This window comes from Caretta caretta, chromosome 3 (assembly GCF_965140235.1).
Source record: "Caretta caretta isolate rCarCar2 chromosome 3, rCarCar1.hap1, whole genome shotgun sequence".
Lineage (NCBI taxonomy): Eukaryota > Metazoa > Chordata > Testudines > Cheloniidae > Caretta > Caretta caretta.
Window position 1 is genome coordinate 115380402 of NC_134208.1, and position 23021 is coordinate 115403422.

At 38.9% G+C, this 23021-nt stretch overlaps 1 protein-coding gene across 2 annotated transcripts in view; it reads left to right on the forward strand.

Annotated features, from left to right (window-relative positions):
- MTHFD1L (methylenetetrahydrofolate dehydrogenase (NADP+ dependent) 1 like) overlaps positions 1 to 23021 on the forward strand; it is a 255883-nt gene that overhangs the window by 220712 nt on the left and 12150 nt on the right. The window lies entirely within an intron of this gene.

Consider the following 23021-nt stretch of genomic DNA (forward strand, 5'->3'; position numbering starts at 1 on the left):
TCTGAGAAAACAGAACACACTGCTGACAGTGTTTTTATTATATCAAGTGCTATATTTCGTAATATAAATTGTTTTCACATGTACTTGGATCATAAGGTTCTTGAAAGAGAATTATCTGGATGTTTACAACATATCTGTAATGTATCCCATTCAGATTTGTCAGCTGATTCTCATTGCCTTGAAATGTGTCACGGTATCCTGCACAAGCATGCTTTTTCCATTGGTTTGCAAGAAAGCTAAAATTCTACTATTTCCATTACAGTGCCAAAGATATGGAGACATGAATCCAAAGCTGGTGGCACCCTAAATAATTAATCATTTCCATTATAACAGATCTATTCTTTCATCAGTGAGCACACGTAATTCCTGTTGTTAATAGCTCTCAAGAACAGTAGGTCAGAGGTCAAAGTTCAACACCGCAACCTGAGTTTATATTCTATGTAGAACAGTACTAAGGGGATACTGCACTGTTAGAGGTTCTATCCTTTGGATGAAACTGAAACAAATGTGCCTCATGCCAATCTCTGTTGATTATTCAAGTGGCTAACAAAGATCAAATGGCATTTGTTTTGAAAAGAAATGAGGATAATCTAATTGGGTTGACCAACATTCCATATCTATTTATCTACCATATTTCTTTTTCCTCCATGTATGTAGACTATGTGACGAGCTCGCTTGAAGGAAAACTAAGTTGAAGAAATTAGTTTTACATTTAGTTCTAAAAGTGGTGAGGTCATTCTTATTTCTTGCAGGAGTGCATTCCAGAGCATAGACCCAGCTCCCATTAAAGTCCTGCCTTCTGCGTATCTTCTCTCTGTTGGCAACAGTTTCATTGTTCCAACAGAGTGTAATTTTTTTGGGAGGCCATGATCACTGAGGGAAAGATGATTAGTCAGCTAGTTAGGGCCAATCCCATGCAGAACTTTCGGTATGAGCACAGAAACCTTGGACTGGATTTTGTATTCAGAGGAGAGCCAGTGCAGAGAACAGAGCACCTGAATGATTTGTTCATACCAATCTGTATTTCTAACCAGGTAGGATGCTGCGTTTGGTATCAGATGAAGCTTTCTTGGGCTGTTTGGCTGCATTCCGAGATACAAATTGAAATAAATGAGCCTGGAGGTCATGAATGCATGGATCAGTATGACAGATACTGTGTGTGATGAACTGGGAGCACAGGTGGAAGGGGACCTGAAGTGTTTTTAACAGCCCAGTGGCTGCTGTTTGCTTATGCAGTCAATACCCTACCTTCTCAGTCTCTAACTCATTATTTTGTGGAGTGTTTTGGAATAGTTGGAATAAGGAAAAGCACAATATAAACCTAAATTGTAACCTGAGTTTTTAAATTTACAGCAGGAAATAAACAGGCAGGCAATTCAAAATAAAATGGTCATAGCATTTGTAAATCAGTGCATTTTGTCAAAGCGGAACAGAGAGGAATGCTGTGTTCTATCCACAGGTGCTCAGATCAGTGGGGGAATATTATACCTACTCACAACAGGATGAGTTAAAGAAATTTCCAGCCAAGACAATGTATTTTCTGGCTTGTGCTGGCTTAATCTAGTCCTGTGGGTCAAATTTTCACACATTGGCCCCTAAATTGTGGCTGGAAGATACGCATGTTGTGTCAGTAAGTAACTGTGTTCACAGAGGGATAATTTCATGCACAAGTAGCCATTTGCAAATGTAGTTACAAATCCAGTTTGTATGCACAAATACATCTTCATATTTTGTGGGCATAACAGATACTAGTGGTATTTTTAGTCCTTGATGTATTTAACGTGGTGGAATAGGGTTACATATTTATAAAGTTTCACTAATTCTCAGGGTAAAGTATTTAAAGATTTTTGCCACTTTCTTGACAAAAACAAAAAAATCACCGGTTTGGTTAGTTGCAAAATAATATCTTTGTTATGTAGTGAACTCAGATATTTTTAACCCACTTATAAGTCTTTATCCTGACAAACTCAATCTCTTTTGAGCCTGTGTCACTCATTCCTGGATTGCAAAGAGAGAATTTCATTCCTCCATTCCTCACTTTGGCCCTCTGTTCCTTGGCTAGGTGCTGGGATGCTATTTTACATTTGAGATGGTTGAAAAATGTTTCTGGGATCTTCATAATCAGCACCTACCTATTTTCTCTCTTTTTTGTGTGTTAGTTTCACTCTGCTCTCTTTAAATCAGTATTTGTGTTACATCTTGCCTTCTGCTGACTGAGTGGTAACAATGGGGAGATTTCTCTGAAGCACTTTGTGTGCAGCTTTCTCTAATGGTCTTGATGAACTGGGGGAGAAATCCAGAAGACTCACTCAGTATTTTGCTTCTACTGTCTCATTACCCTGTTGTAGACCTATGGTATGTCTTCCATGTGACACTGCACTGTGCTGTCAAAGAGCTAACTTAATTTTCATTAACTTTCCCTTAATTGAATTTTTGCAAGACAGATACAATTACAAATGCAGCACAGGAAGAGAATAAGAGGAATGCATGGCACAGCTATCCAAATAGATTTATTAGTTTCCCCTGCTAGTGTATGGGACATGTAATCTGTCTATAAGTCAAAGAGAGATAAAGATACTTAGGGCAATATTAAAGTTTACCCAAGTGGTCTGAAGCCAGGGGGAAAAAAGCTTTCTGATATGCTATAGAGACATCAGATTACACGAGTGCATCCAAAGGGTGCTGGTTAGCTCCAGTCTCCCAGAAATGTGATCAAAAAAGGAAATAAAAAGTAATTCTAATGCCTTTGTTTGGTCATCATTTCAGGAGAAAGATTCAACATAACATAACTTACCATTCCAACATACCAACTGGTTTCTCATGGGGCAATTACAGGTTAGCATTCCAGTGGTGAGACTGAACAAGGGCAAGCACAGGGGATACAATTCTATGTGTTATTAGTTAAACTTAAGTCATTCAAGAGTAAAAGGAGAAACTCTTATTAAAAGCAGTAAATAGGTAACTCATTTGTGGTACAGTATTTATTTCCCTTTTCTGTATGCCACAACATTGAAAAATGAAGTCTAAGAGTACACACAGGCTCACAAACTGTTTTGTTTTGATAGGGATGCAAAATGGACACAACTTATAAAACCCAACTAGTCTATTACTACTGCTAAGCCGTATGAGATACTTGGTCTCATAACTTTGTCCATAATTGTATACCTCCTCATGCTCAGAAAGTTACAGAAGCTTGATTCCCGGACCTCAGATGCCAGTATTATAAATGAAATAACTGTGAAATTGAAGGAAATTCTTGGGTACTGACCTGCAGGTGGGTATGCCAGCCATTTTAAAAGGAAATAACAGTTTCAAATAATTTAAGTGCCTTTTAATTTAAGTACCATGCAGCTTTAGGGATCCCTGAAGAACATTTGATATGCTTCAAAACCTCATTTTTGAAAATGGTGGTGATTCTATTTTCCTCAGACCGTTAGTGTCAAATAGACCATTTAATTACATCCTTATTCCAAATTCTCTCTACAGATATGACCGCCATGGCTATCTAAAATGTGTTTATTCTATAGGGCTTTCAACATTATTCCCATATAAAGTAGAAAAGAGGCACAAAGCAGAAAGTATTTTATAAGGTATGTACAAGACTGATACTAGGTACCCACACGCTTACCTGTAGGACACCAGTTTCCAGGGATTCATTGACAGACTCAAGGCTTAAAGTGGATAAAATCTTTGATCTTTTGAAGGATTTAATGGCCCCTGATTTGATGCCAACATGGGTCTTCTCTTGGCCTTGAGCCAGACCTAAATACTGTAGAAGAAAATTCAGCTTCATATTTTATCCCTTGAATAAGTTGTGACCAGTAACATTACTGCTTCCAGATGGAAAAGAGATTTACTGTGAAAGTTTTTATAGGATTGTCTTACGGCTAAATATTCTTCCTACTCATCACAGTAGGCAGAAATAATGTTGATAGTTTCTTGTGTCTTTCCTCTTGAGAAATTGCAGTCTTATGCCACTATTTTTTGACATTCAAGTGAGTGGAATTCTTAAATTCCCAAACTTTAAGGGAGGGTAGGAAGAATAAAGAGCTGTCAGCTGGGTACACTTCCAGTATCGTACATGATGAGAGTTTAGTGTGAGACTTAATGCTTGTTTTTATCTTAACGTGCAAGAATGTGGGGTATTCAGTTTTCTTTTTTGTACTATAATTTGATTGTAGGTTTCACAATAATTTGTCATTTGTATCTCCAATTTTTATATTAACTGAATTCAGCAAGAATTCAATATAAATACAAATGAACTCTTTGAAGGAACTGTAGGTTAGAAGTTAGGACAAGGGACAAGAAGTCAGGACTCCGGGTTTCGGTTTCCAGCCAGTGGGACTTTAAGTGATTTTGAAAATATACCCACAGGGTATGTCTACACTGCAAGTAGACAGCTGTGTCTGGCCCATCTCAGCTGCTTCAGGCTCATGGGACTCAGGCTATGGGGCTGTTTAATTGCAGTGAAGACATTCAGGCTCGGACTGGAGCCTGAGCCCTTGGACTTAGTGTGGTCCCAGAATCTGTGCTCCAGCCTGAGCCTGAATGTCTACACTGCAATTAAATAGCCCTGTAGCCTGAGCCCCACAAGCCCAAGTCAGCTGACATGGGCCAGCCTCAGGTGTTTAATTGCAGTGTAGACATACCCTGAGTGACTTGGTCATGGTTGTACAGTGAGTTAGTGGTAGAGGTGGAAATAGAATCCAAAAGTCTTAAGTCCCATGGCACTTGGGAGCTTTTGAAAAATGTACCCCACCCATCATCCACTAGCCCTGATGCACTCCCTTCTCTGTAGGAAGATCTCCAAAGGTGGTTGGCTATAGCTGCACCCACTTCACGCCAGCGCAGGATTCTCCCTCCCTGGGGAATCCTACTTAGTAGCATCTTTAAGCCTCACAATATCTGTATGAGGTGGGTAAGTATTAACAATTCTTTTTTTATAGAGAGGAAGAGTGAGGTACAGAGATGTCACACAGCAGAGCCCATATCCCTTGATTCCCAGCGCCATATTTGTGAGAGTTCCCTAGTCTAAAAGTCCTTTTTAAAATAGTAGCTTTAATGACAATGAATGGATCTAAGTACATGCTAGCTTCCGCATGCCACCTTCCCTTTGCTCTGTGTCCATCTGCAGATTCAATTATAAAACCATCTGCTTTCCAAACTGACTTCCTGACTCTGTCCTGTTTTTCAAAACTGTGGCAGGCTCCTAATCTCCCTTCTCCACTAATCCCAGAAGATACACACACAAAACCAAAGATCTTTAAATACATAATATCAGAGTCACTTCAGCTATATTATTGGAATCCAAAAGCTATTTAATAACTAAAGCAGCAAAGCACTATTATCCAAAAGAAAAAATGTTAAAGGTACAGTATTCTTTAGACTTATACAATGTGCCTTTTAAACATATACAGCCACATTATATCTTGGAGTTTATAAAATGATAACTCAATGAACTGAGTTTTTTAGAAAATGCTCTCTCCTGGGAAAATTGAATCAATAGTTAGGTGACCAGATACTATGTTTTTAAAAAGTAAAAGTGTTTCTGTGACAATGGTTGGGAATAATTTATTAACTTTTGGGTTCCCTCTTTACTATTATGATCAACTGTAGTAACAGTTATTTATTAACACCAATGTAAATACAGTATTGTACATACTCCTGTACATAGCTTCACTGGTTAGATAAATTCTGCGCTTTGAGTTAATTTGTGGTAGCTAGATTCTACTCTGTTGTGACCCTCAAATCAGTTTGGCAATGTGTTCATATTGTTGAGTGATTCAACCATTTTGTCTTTAATCGTTCATTTATTAATATTTGTTGCTGAGTTATCAGGTTACCCCAGCAGCCCGATGTCCCTTTCTTGTCTTCTTTCCTCCAGACACGGTCATCTCCCTCTCTGGGACCATACGTACACTGGAGGCATCTCCTGTTGCTAGCTGAAAAATGTCATGATCACTGCTGCTACTGCACAGTTATCAATTGGCCAAGTAGTTGAACTAATAACTCAGAACAGGCTGGCACATTGCAATCCGTAGTGCAGCAGCAATCTTAGGACTCCTGATGTATTAGTCTTTATGTAATATTTGAAAATATTGAGCGGACCAAGGATTTGTAAACATCACTGAATTTGTGTGGAGATAAGCTTCTGTCCTGTGGACTTCACGGCCTTTATTATATGTGAAATTGCATTTGGGAGCCACCTTAGGCCTCCTACTTCTTACTTTGAGGAAACTAGTGTTTTGTTTTGTTAAAATATTTCTTTAGTCTGTGAAGGGAGGTTAGCAGGTGCCCATGTTCCTCCACCAAACACTGCCTTCCCCCCTAAATAAAGGAAATACTACTTCTCACAACGTGTGATTAAACTATGGAACTTGTTAGCACAGGAAGTCATTCAGGCCAAGAATTTAAGATTTTAAAAGAGATTGGACATTTATATGGATATCAAGAATATCCAGAGTTATAATTTGTAACCACAAATTGTGGAAGGAATATTAAACCTCATGCTGTAGGGCTTCAGCCAATTTGCTAAGTATTGAAGACCAGGATGAAACCTATATGTGGGGCTGATTATCACACATCTACCCTCCTGCTGGGGTTCTTACAGCTCCCTCCCTCTGCAGCCTCTGGATACTGGTCTATTATCTGGCAATAATCCTATTATCTTGTGTTTTAGCTGATCTAAAATTGACAGTTCTTTTTAGCTAACCCGTATTGTTCTAGTTTTCTACCCATATGCAATGCCCTTATGTTACATACATCTAGAAAGCAAGGAAGGGGAGCAAAAAGCATTTACAATTATATCATTGATTGGATCGCTGCCAGTGATTGACTGAATGTTATAATTCATAGTCTGCCTAGTGACCCTGTGTGAACTCAGATGATTATATCTCAGTCTAGTTTCCAGTCAATAGCCATCTTTGTTACCAAAAACACCACCAAAATTGTCACCCTTATTAGCAGCCTTAACAAAGAAGCAGAGGCCTGAGTGTAGGTGTGGAGATTAGCTACCCTACCACTGGACAGCTATTCTCTTCAGATAAAGGATTGAGATGCATTTGTAGAACAGCGTAGAGAACCTCTCTATATTTGTGAAGTGATATTTTTATTCACTTTTTCTGTAAATATAAAATCTCAGTCTCCAGGACTCTTAGTTCAGTAACTTTTGCAAAAATTGTGCTTGTTTTACATTTAAATAATGTGCAGTGAAAGAGAAGTAGATAGAGTGAGAATAAAGTGTAAAAAAAAAAAACCCCACCCCCCCAGTTAAAAATACATATATAAGGCGAGTAATACACAAGAATCCTGATTGTTTGGAATGATGTCTAGCTATGAACATGGATACTCACTAATACATACAGAGAGTATGTATTTGGAAATGCCGTAGACTTTCTTGGCTGGCTTCTGTGGGAAAATACATAGTAAGTTGATGGCATCACTCTGCTTAAACATGCTGCAAAATTACTTAAACCCTTGAGTAATGTATTATTTGAGAATGTGCCATTATGGGAAGCTTTCATTCACCAAGGTCACAAAAAGGGGAGTAAGGAGAGGCAAGTTGAACTTTAGATGGTTTCTGGCTTGTTGTGTTTCTGTTATGCCTGTGGCTAAGCAGTGAAGTTGTAAACGATTTGTTTGCCAAAACTGAAAGTTTATTAGAAACTTGCTTGTTTTGATTAAGTGGAGCCAGAGGCTGTGACATAAGAATAAATAACAGCTTATGGTTTTATTTACTAATTTGTTTAGCTTAGCATTGTAGATATTTTATTTTATTAACCCTATTTTAATTCCCATATTATCAGATTAATTGCAAGCTGATAACATTTTATGATTTATGCTGGATGTACTTTAAGCCATGTCAAGGCTTAAAACATGAAGAGAGTATGCAAAATATGTCATCATCAAAGAGAGGATGGAGAAGTTCCTACTGCATTATTGTTCTGTTACATATGAATGTAACATAAGAATGCCTGTCCTCACAAGATGGAGACTTGGAGCTTGCAGAAGTGGTCATAAATATCAAGAAAACACTAGTTTTCCTCCTTTTAACATTAAACCCTTACATACCAGTGTTGAATGTAACTGTGTTGTCTTATCATTCTTCTGTAGTTTGGATTAAAACACTTGACACCCCTTACAGAGCATCTGTTCATTTTTGACACCATGACAAATACAAAAATTAGGGTTTCCAAATGTTGATTTTACAATATGTTTAAACAACATTCCTTGGTTATTTACAGGAAAATATAATCCCCTTATTTTATATAATATGAACAATGGTTTAAAAAGTAATTTATAGTAGAGGTTCAAGCACTGTACTTCATTTCATGGTGCAAGGATTCTGAGAGGGTTTCTTTATTGATGAACTGTGATGTGAAGACTTCATAGGTTGAATCCTGTTCTTTTTCATCATATAATAGAAGGCATGGGGAAGGGGACTTTTCTGACATAATAGATAGCAAATTTTAATGGTATGAACCCAGGACAGGAAGCCTTCTAAATTCTAATCTCGGCCATGAAACTGACTCCTCTTGTCGCCTTTGACAAGTCAGTTAATCCTTCTGTCTCATTTTCCCCCTTGGTAAAATGGGGATTCTATTTACGTGTGCTTCAGGTGTATTGAGGATTAATTATTTCATGTTTATAAAGTACTTTAAAAATAAACAACTGTAGGCTTGGAAGGGTTTGATTTTTATCAGTAAATGTTGATGAACATTGATATCACTGTACACACACAAACCAACACAAAAAATTTCCATCAATAATAATCAGAATTGACAGATACACAAAGTAAGAAAAATCCACTTGAGAACTTATTACAGTTTGACTTAAGGATATTTACTTTTGTATATTTTGAAATCTGCTGTTGACAATTTCTTTTAATGGTTATAAAGCTTAAACTTCTTTTAATCGAATTCTGCCAAGCCTATATATAAATGCCTGGTGTTATTTATTTATGGTTGTAGTATTAAGAATACTGTAAAAAAAAACTGTTTTCCAAAAATTAAATATATCTAATGGCATTTTGTTTTTCCCACAGTAGTCATGGCATGTGTGCATGTGTTCAGAAAATAAGAGTATTTATTTTAGTCTCTCTCTCTTTTTAAAGTAAGTTTTGATATGAATATTGTAGTGATGAGGGAATTCAATCACACTTAGAATTTCTAAAATGTTTTTTCTTTTCTTCTTGAATCCATTTTTTCCATTCAGGAAATATCCAGAGAGTGTGATTCCGTTAATGCGTTAGCTGTCTGCCCTTTGGGCCATTAACTTGATTCCTATCTGGCAGTTCAAACTCCCAGTAAGGCTATGTAGAAACTCTAGATTTCAGCCATATGTTGAAAAGGAAGATTGTCGTTCCTTAATTGGGTAAGGAAGGGGCAGATTTGTGTTGTACTAAGTAGATAAATAGGCACCAGCTACAAGACAGCCTGCAGTTTTTCTGCAATCTTACCACATTTTTAAGGTGCAGTGGGGACATTATTAATACTTTGCCAGTGTCAGGATGTAGATTCATCGCAGCTGTTTTAAAAATGGCTGTAAAAGCAAGCTGGTCATCCACTAATAGAAATTGCAAAGGTCTTTTTGTTTGAAAACCTTTAAAATAGTAGTATGAATAATTTTCTACCTTAAACACTACTCATTTTCATAGTTTCATTTTCACCTCCAGGCTCAAGTATCAGAAATCAGACAAGACTCATCATTCAATGTAGCAGGCACATAGATATGCCTACTCAACAGACTGCAGTCATTAAACATCTTGATATCTCACTCTTAATTAGAATGCAGGAACAAAGCCAAAAACATGAGTCAGAGTTTATCCAGAGTTTAAAAAGAAAAAAGCTTTAATTCTGAATCTTATATTCGCGCTCTCTCTTTCTCTTCTATTCCTTCAACTTCTCCGTTACAGGTCTCTCCACTTAGTACCCACAGTGGTGTAAGCATAAGACTCTCCAAAAGAAGGGGATCCATTTTTTTAATACACTATAGACATCTGTCCTTGGCCCCCTCCTCCTATGACAACTTTCTCCAAAACTTTCCATATTCTCTATTGTTAACACCACCATTCTCCTTGTCACCCAGGCCCAGTTTTGACTTCTCTCTCCCACCCCCACCCCCCTTGCCCCCTTCATCTAGGCCATGTCCAATTCCTTCTGCTTTTATCCATTATAACTTTTCTAAACAGTTACCTTTTCTCTATTCACTCAACTAAACCTCTTGTCTAGGGCCTCCTCATCTTGTGTCTTTATTTCTGTAACACCCTCACCGGTCTCCTTGATTTAACTCCCAGTCATCCGTCTCCAGCTGCTAAGATCTTCCTCTTTTCTTGTCATGCTGACTATATCACATGCAAGCCCACAAATATCTTCACTGGCCCCCCATTTTCCACTGCAATTTCAAACTTCTTGTCCTCAACTTCAGGACCCTTCATGACTTTGCCCACACACACTCTCAACATATTTGTCCTTGTTGCTTTCTCCTTTCCACCAGTTGCCAGTCTCTAGCATTGCTTCCTTTGTTGTCCCACAACCAGTTGTCCTTTACTCATGGAACTACCCCCTCCTCTCCTTCTGGTCCCACTTTTGCCATGGGTTCTACAGGAAGTCAGCCAACTAATATCTGATCTTTTTGTTAAAATGATAATAAAATATTGTACCTGATTTGGAACCATTAAGTCCTCTTTCTCCCCTATTTTGTCACAGTCACTTGTGCCTTGTTTTTAATTAGATTCTAAGTGCTTCATGACAGGGACCATGCCTTCATGCAGCACTCAGCATAATAGAACCCCATCCGAGTAGGGCCTTTCAGTGCTATTACAATATAAATAATGTGTCTGACTACTTTGAAAAAAATAATATAGATTTTAAAACGCTCGTTTTATTTTTAGGGAGAGCAGAAAGAAAACACCGAGAGCATATGGTATCAGGGATGATATCCAATGGAAACAAAACACTGAAAAAGTTACTATGCAAAGTTGACATTCAGCAGAGCTATAGTTTGTTTCTGTATTTCTACCTACTTGTCAATGGGAATTGCTGTACGATCTGGACTGGTATAAGGGATATGGCAGAACTTGACATTCAACAGAGTTATCAGTTCTGTGATATACTTAGGAGAATACCCATTAGGGAATCCAGTTCACTGAGTCTGAGAAGTCAACAGTTTACTGTTCATATGTCCAGACAAATTGGTTCCTTTCTGGATTGTCTCAGTTAAAAATGAGTTGATGTAAAGCTTACAAGTCATGGAAAAAATGGAGGAAATTAGTCTTTAGAAAAGGCACTTAGCTTGGGGCATGATACGTAGCACAGACACAGAACGCAATGTGCTACCACACTGGATGGCGAAGAGTATTATACCTTTATTACTGATCCAGGACTAAAAATAAAATAAAGTTGAAATATGTTGTAGCTATGGAAAAGTTTCAGTTTTTTAGTGGGGGTGAGAAGACAGTATTTCCACTTCTTTAGATATGGGATCCATTGTTTATTTGATAAGAAAACTGATTTTTTTCCCAACAAAGGAAATGTGGTAGATTTAGTCTGTCCGGGACTTCAATAAAGCATTTGGCATGGTACCACATAGGAAATTAAGCTGCAGAAGATGCAGATTAGGACGAGAATTGTAAAGTGGATAAGGAAGTGGCTAAGAAAGAGTTGACAACGGCTTATGATGAAAGGAGAACTTTATGCTGGAAGGAGATTACTGTTGGAGTTCCTCGGTGATCACTGTGGGTACTTATCTTATTTAATATTTTCATCAATAGCCTTGGCATGAAAAGTAGGAGTGTGGTAATGAAATTTGCTGGTGACACAAGTTGGAAGGCATCATCAATACAGAGGATCATAGGAATATTACCCAGGAAGAATGGGATGACCATGGGGACTGGAATAATAGAAGTGGGATGAAATTTAATAGTAGAAAGCAAACAGTCATGCACTTAGGGACTAATAACAAAAAAAATTCTACTATAAAGTAGAAGGCTCATCAGTTGGAGATGACAGAAGAGAAGAAAGACCTGGGTGTATTTGTTTGTTGATCACAGGATGAGTATGAGCCAGCAGCGTGGTATGGTACATCGGCACCAAAAAGGGCAAATGCAATTCTAGGATGTATCAGGTGACACATCTCCAGTTGAGAGAAAGAAGTATGAATGCCATTTTACAAGACACTGGTAAGAGACTTCATATGGAATACTGTGTACAATTCAGGTCACCGATGTTCAAGAAAAGTGAATTCGGACTGGAACAGGTGCAAAGAAGAGCTATTAGGATGATCAGGGGAATGACAGGCCTGTCTAATGAGAAGAGACTGGAAGAGTTTGACTTGTTTAGTCTAGCAGAATGAAGGCTGAGGGAGAAAATTATTCCCTTCTATAAATACACTGAATGGTAGTATGTGTCAGGGTTGTCTGCACTAGCAGAGAACCGGACTCTTAAGACCAAGCAGTTCCCTTCAGTCCTGTGTTTCTGATCAGTGATGCAATAACCCACAGTTTGGATGGGCGACAAAGATGAGGCAAACAAAACTGTTGTTTTTCAATAAGCAATCTCCCTGTCCACATTTAAAATCAGTGGCTGTTCGTATGAGTGTGTATTTTCCATTAATTTCACTTATAGAGTCACAAGGGTCTTATTTCAGTTCCTTTACTTCCTTTTCCTTTAAGAGGAAAGGAAGAGGAAAAACACCTCTAAACTGTTAGTCCAGGCAACTGGTGACTTAAATTGTTACCATCTGGTGGCTGTTCATGGCTTATGTAAAATAAATTGGTGGTGTCAATGCAGTTCCTAATGGATAGGTGTTCACATCACTAAACCACATGGATGTGGAGACTTAACTAGTCTCTGATGTCTAGAGCTGATCCCCTGGTCAAGGCTGAGGCACACTGATGTTGCAGTGGTGGTGAAGTTTGTGCTGTTGCTGTCTGCAGTGCACCTGTTCTTAAAAAAACATTTCAGTCTCTGGAGCTTTCAATTAGGCACCATTCATAAGAACTAAATAATGACAAAGACAGAGAAATTGAGCTGTTCTGTGAAATCTGCATCCTGAATTTTATTATTCCATTGTCCTGAAAGCTAGGTAATGTCTGCTGAAATGAGATTAACATGATGAACACAACTCTATCTCCCCCTCCTCATGAAGACCTCTCACTTCAGATATTTTCCAAAAGACTGCAACCCTTTTGGTAATTAATAGATGGCCACTAGCTCTTTTTAAGTACTTTTAGAAGTTAAAGTATGAGACCATGTAATCAACCCGTTGTCAGGATTAAAAATGAAACACTACTGTGTTTAAAAAAAAAAATAGCAAGCTGGTCCTCTGCCATATTCCCTCTCTCGGTAACCTAGAAGTTGACATTGTACAGAACTAGTTCATTTTTTTATAGTATACCCTCAGAATTCTGAAACCTGTGCATCAGTTCAGAGACTGGTGGATCTAGTTAACTATACCTGATAGTTAACTATACCTGATATATAGGTATATAACTATATCACTTTATCAACAGTTACATATTTTTCTACTCAGTAAAATTTTGCATTATTCTTGGGTTTTTCAATGCTGAAATTTGATGTCCGTTAGGGGCAGGTGAACCTGGCCATTTTTCCAAGGCATCAGTAATTGGAAGGAGTGAAATTTACTGAGTACTGAGCACACATTGCGTCTGCTTTATGCAATTACCTGCTACCATTTTCCTTCATCTACTAAGATTTATAGAGGCTTCACATTTTCAGCAGAGGTGTCAATCTGTCAGCAGCAATCAGCTGAGATTCCATGTGAAAATAAGAGGCTTTTAACCAAAATGCCATAGTAGGGCAGCAGAATGCCAACTTGGACTTTCCTCCATGATATCTGATTTATAGATAGGTGTGGGAAAATAGTGGGTGTCAAATATGCAGGTTTCGATAAATGCAGAGAAAATTAGTTTGGAGATGCTACACTAGCAGGGCTCAGGGTATAGTCCCGCCCCAGAACACTTCTTCTATGGAACCTGGATACCAGCAGGGAAGAGGGGAGTTACACTGAACTGGAAGGGACCTCGAGAGGTCATCTAATCCAGTCCCCTACACTCATGGCAGGACTAAGTATTATCTGACCATCCCTGACAAGTGTTTGTCCAGCCTGTTCTTAAAAATACCCAATGATGGAGATTCCACAACCTCCCTAGGCAATTTATTCCAGTTCTTAACCACCCTAACAGGAAGTTTTTTCCCAATGTCCTACCTAAATCGCCCTTGCTGCAATTTAAGCCCATTGCTTTTTGTCCTATCCTCAGAGGTTAAGAACATTTTTTCTCCTTCCTCCTTATAACAACCTTTTATGTACTTGAAAACTGTTATCCAATTCTCTCTTGTCAGCCTCTGGATTCCTGTGATGTCAATGAACCTGTAACTTGACGTTTGGTCCTCGTCATCAGATGATTCAGATAATTGAGGCCACCAAGGCCACCAAGCATCAGTGATACCCATGCTCCCTGAAGCCGTGTGGGATAGGACCCTCTTTCCTGCCACCTCCGATGGACTAGTTCTTCCTGAGAGAATTTATCTGCATTTTCTGATCAACTTGTCAGGAATGGAAACAGCCCATGGAGGCTCTGCTCTTAGAAGTGAAGTTGAGGGAAGAGGATGATCATTCATGGGAGGTGTAGATGCTCTCTACCCAGAGTTGCTGTGTGGAGACAGGGTAGTTGAATGGTGAGGGAGGATGTGGAGGTTGGGTAATGGAGTATGTTGTTCTGAAAGGGGATTTTAGTGGGTTGTGATGGAGAAATTTTGTGAAACACTTCAGAGCAAGTCACCTCATATGTGTAACCCTAGTTTTCTCATCCTCGTATTTCTCTGCCTACTGTTTGTAGCTCTCACTTGTTGCATTATGTTTGTCCTTGACTGTTAGCTCTTCAGGACAGGCGACATTTCTGTATTATCTGTAAAGCATCCAAGAATATTGTGGCTGCTGTGGATAAATAATAATATTAGGACAAGTGACTTTGAGAATTGTGTGTCCCCAAAGTAGACATGCAAATTTGGAAGCTGCATCTGAACACTTGACCCACACAATCTCAGAGTAGGTGATTATTTTTCCAGTAAAGCCTAAAAGGTTGGTATTGTATTGTGATTAGGGGGAGAATTTTCCCCAGCTTCAGATGTACTTTTGTATCTTCAAAGATGAAAATGCAAGAGTTATTCAACTTAGAGAAATTGCTGCCTTGTATGTGATGCATAAATATATTTTACTTATTGAGGGAGATTCGCCCAACTCACCTCTGAGTTCTATCCATACACTTCGCTTATTTATTTATTTATTTATTTTTCTTGAAATAACTAAAGAGATGCCCATTCAAGCCTCCAGGTTCCCTAATATGCTCACTGACAATAACATTTAAATCTCAACTGTGTTAAAATTCGACAGGAACTCAGCCAGCCATATACCTACAAAAACTTCTTTCTGCCCTTCCATCATCTTCTAGCCTGAGCCTTCTCCAAAAGCCTGGTGAAGATGTCTTTTGCGGTGTTCCCAAAAGGTCACCAAAATCTGGACTAATTTGGACCAAAGGGGAAGAAAATTCCAGAGTCCTAAAGCCCTGCCAGTCATCCCCTCTTTTTTATAAGGGCAATCCAGCTCAAGCAACCTACTGACTGGAACTGTGACAATACGACATTGAGAGAAAGGGGTGATCACTCAAGTAGGCTGGTCCCAGGCCATTTAGGGCTTTCTGAAATGTAACCAATATCTTAAACTCCAGATGGATGGCAAAAGCAGATGAAGAATGTGTGTCTCTTTTATTGCCAGCGATTATCAATCCTTCCTCGAGGCAGAGCAACTCCAGCACACCTCAAACGTGGGGGCCCATCCCCCTTGCTTAAGAAGCTGTCAGAGAAAAAAATCAATGGAAAAACTGATACCAGGCGGTAGTGAGCACCTAAAATCAGGCAACATGCCAGTGAAGCAGAGCTCTTCTTTGCAGACAATAGTGTGAGATTAAAGTTGCGGGTCTTCTTTCTAAGCATTATCTTGTTCTTTGGGGAGGAATTAACATTTTAAGTGTCTTGTTCTGAGGCTTATGAGTGCAACAAGCCTCTTTTACATTAAGCTTTCCCCAAAAAAGAAATGTGAACTTCATTTTATTGTCTGAATATTACCAGGTTTGGACAAATCTTCATAAAACCTTATAAATAAACTTTTATTTTAAGCACTGACCAAAAATTGTTGCTGAGCAACTTTCATAAACTATGTATTTGTTTTGAGGCACTGAAACATATGCTGAAATTATATTTTTAAAATATTTAGTTAGTACAATAGCTTTTTTGAGAAATAATATCATTTCTAAGTCTACATTTATTAGGGTTTTTTTAAACCCTTGGTTCTGTTCCAAGAAAGATCCAACTTGCCTACATTATGCGTGTGTTTTTCCAATCTGAGGGGGGGTTTTTTTGTTTGTTTTTTTTTAAGAGGCAGGTTGAAGGTCACTTAAGAGAACTAATTCTGTCTTGGGGATAACTCTACACCATTCCCTTAGCAGGTATATATTTCCTCTATTGCTTCAAGCCAGCCATATCAGCTGTATTTCTTTTAATTAAATATTGCTTTTCTTCTTTTAATTACTTGCATTCTGCTTTCACTTTTATGCTATTTTACTTTCTTATTGGAAAAGTGAGCTATTATTGAAGTTTTCTAGGGCCTCAATTCTGTAAATTGACCTGCGTTGATGTACAAGTCTGATGGATGTCAATGAGATTACTCCCATGCTTAAGGTTAAAAATGTGTGTAAGTGTTTGCAGTATCAAGGATCTACACGATTGCTTCTGGTCAATGAGGTCTCTTTATCTTCACAGACATTAAGATTGTGAGTAATTCAAGCTAAGAAAATTGTTGGCCAGATCCTCAGCTGGTGTAAATAACCATAGATCCTTTACATCAGTTTAGGACAGGTGGTCTCCAGTGGTCTAGGAGGCACGGAGGAACGTTCAGGGGCATGCAGCAGGGCTTGGGCTAGCCCCCATGGGAGGCAGGGAGGTAGCACCACCCAGCCGCACTCTGACCCCAGCTCAGTTCCGGCCCCAGCCGCAGCTCTGCTCTACCCTCTGCGCCACCTGCAGCCCAGCTCTGCCCTCATTTCCTCTCCACCCCCAGGCCAGCTCTGCCTCTAGCCTCTAGCCCAGCTCCTCCCCCATCCCAAGTTTAGCCTCCAGCTCTGCTTGCAGCCCAAGCTCCTCTGATGAGCCAGCTATGCAGTAATGGAGGAGGGTAGGGGGCATGGACAGATTCCATGGGGGGGGGGGGGGCATGACAGGAAAAGTTTGAGTACCACTGGTTTAGGAGCTGCCTGTGTCTTTATGTGTAATAATATAACCACGTTAAACATAATGCATGCATGCAGTGATCTTCATAAATTGGGTTTTTCTCTTGTATTGATTTTAGTTGAGAGGGTAGAGAATATACAATCCTCCCTTTTAGGATTTTATTGATAAACTATCCCAAGTTATAAGTCTACTGTGTTCCCTTGAGAAACATCATCTGCTCTCTGTACAATTTCAAAGTTTCAAAGGGTTCAGAATTGTCTTACATTGTTTAATTAGCAAAAGGACACAATTAGATAATGTGAATAACTCAGATTCCACAGTGGGAGCAACATAACTCCATAAACCGCAACAAGGAGAAATTTCCTGACTGAGTTCTTCAAAGATTTTTCATATCCTGTATTCTTTTAGTTTCTACTCTTTGTCTGAGATTCATAATCTTCTGTTTTTTTCCTCTAATTTACAGATCTTAGCAGGTTTGTAAAGCAGACAGATGTTGAACTGTATCTGAAAGACACTAAACATAAATTGCTTGTTGTCAAACCATCTGTTTTTAAAATCATACCATTGTGCTAATATGGTATGGCATTGTCATGTCCTCTAAGGATTTTTAATATTATTTGTTTATATATTGGAAATAAGAGACAGATTATGTCCAGCACTGACGGGCAGCTGTGTAATAAAAAAAGGAAGCTAAGCAAAATAGTTCCTGTTGGGAAACCTTGACAAATCTGGTTAACAGAACCTCAGAGCCTGATTGTGCGACAGTTACTCACGTTGGGGTGAAATTCAATGCTGTGCCTAGGCCTTATGTATCACCTAAAGCTTCAGATTAGCTTTTAGGTGAGACTTAAATGGTACGCAGGCCTTCTGTCTGGCCCTTTGCACTGGGGTCAAGCTGGTAAGGGGGTAAGTGGTGAACATTTACTCACCCACATAGTCACATTAACTCCAATACATTTCTCTGTGATTTCAGAAGATTAGTTTGCCTGTAGGTGAGTACCTATGTCTTTTATTTGTCAAAGAGTGCCTACCTCTTGTAGCAGTAAGCACTTTAGAAATGCCTAAAATGCAGGTAGATTGAGATTTTAATTTGTATTACTTAGCTCATAGTATAGCACATGTTGACAGCAATGCTGGGCAAAAGTGAAGTACCAGTAATATGGAGGAAAACAGAATCAGAAATGGCTCATCCTTTTTTTCTATATTGTCATTGACTGTCTTTGAGCTTCACAGCCAAGTCCTGTATATACAATAGATATTTAGATCAATTCTGTTGATTGAATAATATGTACCGAAGGAAGTTGGTAAATAAGCTCCTCTTATGGAATAAGTCCTTTTTAAAAACTGACAAAAAACCTCCAGCCAGTTCTTGGCAAGGAACTAGTGTATCCTCTATAGAGATCTGTATGTAAACAATAATTTAATGTGTTGATTAAATTTTATGAGACATTATTGCAAGAATAAAATCTGTTACACAAATAACAAATTATCTGTAGTGGACATATCCAACAAACACACGTACTTAACTAGTCTGAAAAATTAAATAGCTTAAAATGTTATTTTTGCTAGTGGTCAGTGGGATTCAATTCTAGAAGTGTCACAATTAATTGTCCAAAGTTTCTCTCTGGGACCTCTCATGAAGAAAGGAACAGAGGCCATGGAGCATGAGTTAATCCAACTCTTCTAGGGATTATAGACATCTCAGCAATACCTCGCAGTTAATGATATCAAAGGCTGCTGTCACATCCATAATGATCAGCAAAAGACACTCTGGGACTCAATGGTAAAACTCCCCTTGATTTCAGTGATAGTAGAGTTAGGCTAATGCTGAGGGCTTTGAAAATCCTACCTTTTATCTTCTGTGATCACTAAGAATTAATCATTAAACTCAACCAGAGCATTTTTTGTCCAATACGAAGGCCTAAAATATGGTTGACTGGGATTGAGAAGACTGGAGATTTGCAGAAACTACCAGAGTGCTACTACCCCAACTTTCTAAATGAACTTTCACCACCCTTCCCCAAAAAGGAAAATTACATGTAGCTCAATATTAGCAACATTTCTGAGAACAGCCTTAATGAAGCTTCCTTCAGAATAATTGACACCCTGCTCTTGTAAGGAATCATAAATATCCTTCTACCTTTTTGTCTAGGTATGTGTATGAAACTCCAACATCATAAATACGTAAGACAGATAGTGGTTGTATTAGACCTTTTTCAACTAAAATCATGCTTTCCTTTTGCCAGTGTTGGTTTCTGAGAAGTATAATTATTAACATAATCCCCACAATAACTTATATTTAAAGCATATTGCTTTTTCCTCCGAATCTTACTGTTTATGTAGTACTGTAACTACATGCACATAATAGTGTAGCCATCAACACAAGTGTTGCACCTATCACAAAATGTTTCAAAAGGATTATTTGCTGTAGTGCAGAGTAACAAGAAAGGTTTCAGGGGTTTGTAGAGAATTGCAAATATCTTATTGGAAATGTAGTGGTCCAAGTGAGTTCCTACAAATTTGCCCCAATTTCCTTGTTGCATTTCTTAGCAGATGTTTAAAAGCTGTGTGAATTCTTGGTAGATGAAATTTCCTGGATGGAGAAAACATTCAGATATACTGAATGAAGAGTTTAAACTGGAAGTCCACACCACCCGTGGTTACTGAAGTTCCACTGCAGTTTTGGCAAGAGAAGATACGATAAGCGTAGTCTTGCTCAGATTCCAGTTTTGGTAGTTTTATTCTGCCTACCTAAATTCCACCTGTAATTTCATTTGGATAACATTCTTATTCATGGCTACTTACCCCAACCTGTTTTTGTAGCCTTGCTGTGTAGTGTTACTTAGCAGACACATTACATTTTAGAGGTGACTGAATATTAGGGGTGGGTGAAGTGATCCCTGTCTAGTATATATGATGTGTAAACTATGAGGCACATTGGGATCTGGTGTGCATGAAAGGCACTGTAGGAGTGTGAAGTTCTTATTTGCTGTTTCAGTGCATTTTTCCTGCTGAAGATTGGCTAATTACCAAAGTGATTTGTTTTCACAGGAGAATTTGCTCTTTCAAAGCCCATTATCTGCTTCTATTTTTTACTTTTAAAATACTAGTGTCAATTTAGTGCTTATTTAAGATGAAAACGCCTTGGAGACTTAAGTCTTTTATTTATCCACTGAGCAGGTACAGCATGTGTAGCAACCAGTGGTAGATTAACAAGACCCTCTGTACATGAGGTTTCAGGCTCCTGAGTTACCTGCTGGGTTTGGGATCAGCCTATAAACTCTCAAACATTAATCCCGCGCTGTACTCTTTTGGGAGAAAATAGAAGGCAGGAGAGGGGAGGGAGCTTTGCTTCTGAATATGCAGCCATGCAGAAAGTATTTGTGCATCCAACTGGCAACAACAGCAGAGAATCTACTGTTTCACTATTGCTATTCAGAACTGTGGGCAATGGTGAAACTGACAAGGCATATCAGTTTTACTCTGTGATCCACTGAGGCAAAAGATGTTTTCTGTACTGTGATTTGGATAAAATATACTTTTTTATGCCTCAGGGATTTTAATACAGTTGATATCACTTCCTTATGTTGACTTCATTCCTCAGTGTCAGAAGAGCTACAGGTCCTCCATTAATATTAAAGTGTTTGGAATTCACACTTCAGGAAACTCAAATGTTTGTCATCCATTAATGAAAGTTATGTTGGGTGTCACTCTGCAAGGAATTAGAAGCACACACACTGATCCTCAGCTGGTGTAAATCAGCATCACTCCATTGACTTTAGTGGCCTCTGAGTGATTTATACGAGCAGAGAATCTGGCCCACTGTATTAACTAATTAAAGAAATGTTTGACTTTAATTTAGAATCGGTGATTTTAAGAATGTTATTTCTGTTAGGATGTGGTGCTTATATAGAGTGAGTGAAGACTGTCCATGCGTTTGGGTGTACATATCTGTAGATCTACTTTACAAATTATAGGGAACTTGGGAGCTCACTTTCGCTGGGTTATAGCAAGGCCATCTCCAATACAGCCAGAAACCAAAGTCTCAGAGGAGGTGTTATGCATGTAATGTTGTAAATTTTATTAAGGCAGTTTCATATCAAGGTAAGTCCTTAAATTTGAGAAGTCACAAATGGAAGAAACCTGCTATCCCAATTAGTGCACCCTCTGCAATTGCATCCCTGCAGGATACGATCCCCAGAGAAAAGACCATATTAAATTAATCCCAGATTTTAGCCTGGGGTATGTCTGCACTGCAGGCTGAGGTGTGATTGCAGCCTGGGTAGACATACCCCTTCTAGCATGGCTTAACATAGCAGTGTTAATATGGCAGCTAGGGCTGTACCAGCGCCCCACAGATTCTAGATACATGCTTGCATTGCTAGCCCGCACAGAAGCCGGTTCTGCTATGTCTACACTGTTCTTTTTAGCTGTACTGGCACAGGTAAAGCTAGCGTCAGGACATCTGCCAGCGCTGCAGTCAGACCTGAGACTGCAGTGTCGACGTTCCCCAAGCAGCCAAGGCAACACAATACGTATGTAATTACCCAGTGCTGCGTTTCGAGTAAGAACCTCTCTTTAATGCAAACTAGCGGGGTTTCATACCCCTGTAATGTCATAAAAGACCACAAACGACTACATTGGAACTACTTTTTTTTTTTATTATTAGGAAATGTTATGAGTCTGAATTTTCTTTTCCCGTCAGCAGTTGGTCTAGAAAAAGACAGAACACATCACTAATCCATGTTAACTGAACTCCATTCTCCAGGAGATTAACGCAAGGAGGGAAAGTGGAGTTACTTCATATAATATACATGGGCATTTAAGTTTCTGTGAGGACATCTTAAGTGATATTGTTATTTCGTTTCCACTATTGTAATAGCAACACTAAACTCAATTTCAGAGCAAAGGTGCAGTGCAAAGCACTGAGTAATACTAACTAGATCATTGTACATGCATTAAAACCGGTTGACTTTTACAGAGAAATAGAAACAACTCTAGTCAGAGAGGGGCCATTAAATTTGGCTCTCCGGGGCTAAAATAGCAGGCGTATGTTTTCCTTTTCTGAGACCCATCAGCCCGGTGCTGCTCTCACTGTGGCCAGAGAAAATGTCATTTCCTTAGCAGATACATAAAAGTATTTTAAGGAGAGACCCTCAGGGCCAGATTGAACATTGGCTTTAGTGGAACTATGCTGATTTATCCTAGCTGAGATCCTGGTCCTCAAAAGTCTATAGATCTTCTTTTTTTGTTTTTAATAAAATTTTGATGCCAATAGGCTCAACACTTGAGCACATGCTTAACTTTAAGCACATATAGGCTCTGTCTCCACTACAAGCCAAGTGTGTGATTCCCAGCTACCACAGATATACTCGTGCTAGCTCTGGTCTGAGCTAGCACACTAAAAATAACAGGGTAGCACAGCCAGCAGCATGTTCTAGCCACACTGAGCATGTACCCTCAGGGTGTGGGCGGGTTTGTACTCAGGGCAGATAGCCTGGGCTACCTTGGCTACACTGCAGTTTTTAGTGCGCTAGCTTAGAGTGAGTATGTCTGCACAAGCTGGGAATCACACCCCAAGCTTGTAGTGTAGATGTAGCCTTAGTTAGATTGTAAGCTCCTTGGAGCAAGGGCCATTCCTTTCTTGCATGTTTGTCCAGAGCCTTGGTCCATGACAGGGATTAAAATTCTCAAAAGTGTTTAAGTGATTTAGGAGCT